We start from the raw sequence: 6,000 nt of genomic DNA, 5'->3' as shown, positions 1-6,000 counted from the left end.
TGCAACAATCACCTCTACATCCGCAGTGTAAATGAGGTCTCTAGGAAATTGTGCTTAGTATGTGTTGCCATGTATACTGTCATTGAGTTCAAGATGCAAATAAGCGTAATCTGACAACACGCCTCTTAAACATGAGAAAAGCAGACATTTGAAGTGCTTTTACATCACTTCATCATTTGAAGTGCTTTGCTAACCATGAGCGTACAAGATACTGTCAACTCCACAAATATCTGCCCACTGCTGCTAAGTGTCTCTCATTATCTCCTTGCTCGTCTTCCTGTTCCTACTACATACTTCTTTTCTTAGAATAATCCCATTTAATCAGACAAATACCCACTGGCTAAGCATTCTCTATTTTTCTCCCTGACAGGGCATGCTGCCCTTCCCTGACTCCACAGTTTTTAATTTCTCCACTAAATAATCCTCATTAAGAATCTGTAGGCTCATGGTACTAGACAAATCAAGGTAATTCATTTTGGCAAATGCTAACACAAATGTGGTGGGGCGCTAGGTGGGAACCTGGGACTTACAAGATGGCACTGCTATGAGTCCTTCTCTTTTGTCCTCAGATGCACACGTACCTCTCTTTGAAACATGAAGAACATTGACTTTTACATTTACACCCAATAGTACAGATTTTAAACTCTTTAAACTACTACCTAATATATACCTTGGAACAATGAATACATCTGTAGACCAGACAGCAAAACTGGAAACAATGCCTAGCACAGGGTTCTGTTCTACACTACCCCAAAATGCTTTTTTGATATTTAGGGGGAAAAAAACCCAAAATTTCTTGTCCTTATTGTTAGGTGGAAACAAGAAGAGAAAAAGGACTCCGAGAAGGAGCTACTTTCCATCTCTAAAAATGAGAGAAGTTCCAAACCTAATGTAAATTTACTTTCCACTTCTGTTTTTTTTTTCTTTTATTTATATATGATAGTCACAGAGAGAGAGAGAGAGAGAGAGAGAGGCAGAGACACAGGCAGAGGGAGAAGCAGGCTCCATGCACCGGGAGCCCGATGTGGGATTCGATCCCAGATCTCCAGGATCACGCCCTGGGCCAAAGGCAGGTGCCAAACCGCTGCGCCACCCAGGGATCCCTCCACTTCTGTTTTATTATATCTTAATGCATTTTATTTTCTAAATAGTTTTATTTTCAAACAACTTCAGAACACGTAAGGAACCCACAGAATAAGAAATCAGTATAAATTACATATTTGTAAATAACTTGAGAAGCCAGTATAAAATTCGACATCCACAAACAATTTGATACAAGATTTTGAAAAAGACCTTATTGTCTAATATTTAAATTTCCTATTAAGAAAGTGCTGGCATTCTTTGACATATGGTATTTTTAGAGAATATTCAAATAATTTAGAAAGTCTCTGGAGAGATTTAACTTGTATGATAAAACAGTCATTTTCATATGTATTTAAATGTATATTTTGTGACACTGTTTATGACTATGGACTAGTATGGAACAAAACTCAAACCTCTTCTGTGCTTCTAAATCCTTGCTCCGCCCTCTCCATTATGATTAATTTGGCTAATGAAATAACTGCTGCGCTAAGATTTTCTTCTGAGTTTTATATCAGCTGAGAGTCTCTCTTGTCCCACATACATAATATTATATTGTATACATTAAAATATATTTATAATAATAAACTCAAACTAATTTTCTTTGAATCATGACTATATTGCATTATACTTTTTCAACTTTTGCCCTACTGACATTAGTCAAAGATAATTCTTTATTGTGAGGGAATGTGGCAGCTATCCTGTGAATCATAGAATATTTAGCTACATTCCTTACGGCTATACACTGTGCCAGTAGTAATTCCCACCAAGTTGTAACAACCATAAACTTATCCAGATATTGTCAAATGTCTACCAGGGAGGCAAAATCACCCCCTAAGAACCACTGCCATTGTATCAACAGTCAGAGGAAAAAATCATTATTAAAAACCTTACAACCACAATTTCCTTACATGGAATGTCTGAAAATATCTTTCATCCCCCCCCCCCGCTTTTTTTTTATAATGTTGATGTGTTGGGAGTTCTAAAAGATCGTCCATGATGATCACACTTATATCTAAACAATCCTAGCCAAATTAAGATCATTTGGAAACTGAACCTGTTTGGGAGGCTGTTTATACAGATCTATTGAGATAGAGATCTATCTATAGGTAGATCTCAATTGATGTGTATAGATATAGAGAAATCTATATAAATTTCTCTCTAGAAAGAGATTTGTCAAATATCTAAATCCTGCATAATCATACCATGTATATTCTATTTAATATTCTCAGAATGTATAAATAGATACTGCTGGGAAAGAGATTTACATATTCAGCTAAGGCCGAATAGCTCAGTCAGTCCTCCACTAGCACTGCAGAGTGGAGAATAGGAAGTGGATGGCATCACATCCACTAAAAACTGAACTATCCGATATGGTAGTCACCAGCCAAGGGACTATTTAGATTTAAATTCATTAAAATTAAATACAATTAAAGTTCATTTCCTCAGTCATACTAATATCATTTCTAATATAAAATAGCCACATGAGGCTAATGGCTACCATATTGGGCAGCACCGATGTACATCATTTCCATCATCATCAAAGTTCTATGGACATCACTGGCCTAGAGCACTGTATAAACACATAAACCACATACTCATTCATCTAACAAACATTTCTGGAACCTCCTGTGTCAGACATTGGATATTCTAGACATTGGGTATGCAATTGTATATAAAACTAAGTTCTGAGCAGCCTGGGTGGCTTAGTGGTTTAGCGCCGCCTTCCGCCCAGGGCATGATCCTAGGGACCAGGGATCGAGTCCCATGTCAGGTTCCCTGCATGGAGCCTTCTTCTCCCTCTGCCTGTGTCTCTGCCTCTCTCTCTCTGTGTCTCTCGTGAATAAATAAATAAAATCTTTAAAAAAAATAAAACTAAGTCCTGTTCTCAAGACCACATAAAGAGGTAAAAGTATCTTTGGTAATGGCTCTTGAAAATATCAAAGCCTTTGGGGAGTATGGCTGGCCATGTACAGCATGATGACTTCTAGACTCTTCTTCTTCCAGTGTCATTGGCCCACTAGTAGAGAGTGTTCTCTGTATAAGCTGTATCAGGCCCACCAGAGACCCACAGGTAGACTGAAGTGGTCACAAATGGGTATGGGTTTTTAACCTTCCTTAGACAAGGATCCCAGCACTTCCTCAAGCAATGGTATATTAAAGAATCAAAAATAGTTTTCTGGTGCTTTTTAAGTCAACAGAGAATTTCTTATTACCCAGGAAACTATATTAATGGTAACCAAACAAAAGAGTAGCAAATAATAGAGGAGCATCAGAGTAACTTAGTCACACAGATTAAAAATATAAAAAAATATGTTAAGCAAAAAGCCAACCCAAGAAAAACGGGACTGGATTGCACAACCTGTCAGTATTGTTTCATTGTAGATAAATCCAAGAAATGTAGAAACAACAGATCGCTATGATCCAAATCCATGTTTATTAAAAACACTGTAAGGCACAAAGAAACATAGATCAAATGTGTTACTATGCTGCCATCTCCTGGTCTACATAATTTTTAAATATACTTTATTGTAATTGCAAGTCAAGCTCTAAAGTTACACAAGCTATTTTCCAACATAGGGTAGAATATAGAAAAATCTGGCAATCTCTCCCCAATTTTCTCGTGAGGTAATAGAAGTTTAAATTTTTGTATATCCTATAATATTGTTCTATTTCTACAAATATAAAGAAATATGTTTATTCACTTATAAAGAGCCTACCCACTTTTTTAAAAACGATCGTATCATTTAATATGCACACACATATATTTGCATATATTTACATGCACTACATATATACATACACAAACATATTCTTTTCCTCAAAAAAAGGAAAAAAATATATAGTATCTGAGCTTTTGTTTCCACCAAAACAATAAACTAGCATAGGATACTTATTCCTTCCAAATCAACCAGATCAGATAAGCTTTAGAAGAAAGAGGCAAACGTGGATTCCTGGCCAGGAAATAATAATAAAAGTAAGAGGCTAGGACACTGGGCCCTCTTGAATTGAATTATGGAGGGAGCATAGGTGTCTCAGAGTGGAATGAGAGAATAGTTGAAAAACATGTGTTTAGTTATAGTCTTGCGGCCCCCAACCACCCTGCCTGCCCTGTACTGCCTTAACAATGCATTCACTTGGGTGCCTGGGTGGCTTAGTCAGTTAAGCATCTGCCTTTGGCTCAGGTCATGACTTTGGGGTCCTGGGATCAAGCCCTGCATTGGGATCCCTGCTCAGTGAGGAGTCTGCTTCTTCTTCTCCCTCTGTCACTCCCCCACCCTCTGCTTGTGCTCATTCTATCATAAATAAATAAAAATAAAGAAATAAATACATACATACATACATACATACATATCTTTTTAAAAAATCAAATAAAAACCTTTTAAAAACAATGCATTCACTTGCCTTTCCTTAGAGAGAGAGAGAGAAAGAAAGAAAGCATGGGGTCGTGGAAGAGAGGGGAAAAGAGAAAAGCAGGCTCCCCGCTGAGGAGGGACCCCCAATGCCACCCTCAATTCCCTCTCAGGACCCTGGAATCACGACCTGAGCAGAAGGATCTTGAGATCATGACTGAGCCACCCAGGTGCCCCACATTCACCTGCCTTTTATTCCAGAAACTAATCACAGCAATCCAGACTACCAATTTTGAGAGTATCAGGGCAAGCACTTACTAAGAGGAGAGATCTCTAGAAAAAGTGGGATCAGTTTTGTAATTTCCCCTGAGCACAAAGAGGACAAAAGTATCAATCGAAGAAAAATATTCACTCAAGGCAGGCATACTGCTATTGCCTCCTTATATAGTCCTTATGTGCTATAAGAGCTTTTATCACGTAATAGCACAATAGGAGACACTAGGAGAGCAGTAGCATGCCAATTTAAATTACATTGACAACCTTTTTTTAGTAAGAATATTTTGTGACAAATCCCAACTTTATTTTTTTTAAAGATGTTATTTATTCATGAGAGACACACAGAGAGAGGCAAAGACACAGGCAGAGGGAGAAGCAGGCTCCCTGTGGGGATCCCGATGTGGGACTTGATCCCAGGATGCCAGGATCACGCCCTGAGCTGAAGGCAGTCGCTCAGCTGCTGAGCCACCCAGGCATCCCAAATTCTAACTTTAAAAGTATAGATTTGGGCATGAACAACTGTATACAATTTTTTGACATAGTGAATTACTGAAATCTATTTTTAAGGGCCAGATTTGTATCAAGAGCCATTCATATAGTAGATCTAACTGGTAAAGATCAGGGCCTTTTTGAATCAGAGACACCTGAAGGGGGAAATGCCATCTTTACCACATTCAGAGGAGAGATTAGGCAAAATATTTAACATCTATGAGCTTCAGTTTCTATTTCTGTAAAATGGGTTTAATCTGTACCCCAAAGGAGAGTTGTTAAACATTAAACATTGATGATAATATCCGGCTTTTGACAAGTACTGTTGATTTACAATTATTATAGTCTAACTAAATGGTTTTACTTTTTTGATTATATATTTGTATTGAAGCATAATTTATATTCAGTAAAATATACCCTCTACAGTGAATAGTTGAATAAATTTTGACAAATATATACAGCCTTAGAACCACCCCACAAACATAAAACACTTTCATCATCTCCAAAACTCCCTTGTGGTGAATGCTCTCCTGGCACTACCAGATTCTGCAAACTCTGATTTTTGTGTTTATAAAGCTGAGCCTTTTCTGGAATAGCATATTCATGGAATCACACACCATGCCTCCTTTTGAGACTGGGTTCTTTTATCAGCGTAATGGTTTTGAGGTCATCTCATTTAATTTGCATATACATCGCCAGTCTCAAAGAAGGAAAATTATATTCAAAAAGTTAAATAACAAAAAAAAAAGTTAAATAACTTAAAATTATAGTTAGCGAGATAGAAATCTGGCCCCAGCTCCAT

The sequence above is a fragment of the Vulpes lagopus genome, chromosome 12, assembly GCF_018345385.1.
Source record: "Vulpes lagopus strain Blue_001 chromosome 12, ASM1834538v1, whole genome shotgun sequence".
NCBI classification, from domain to species: domain Eukaryota; kingdom Metazoa; phylum Chordata; class Mammalia; order Carnivora; family Canidae; genus Vulpes; species Vulpes lagopus.
This window is presented reverse-complemented; position numbering follows the sequence as displayed.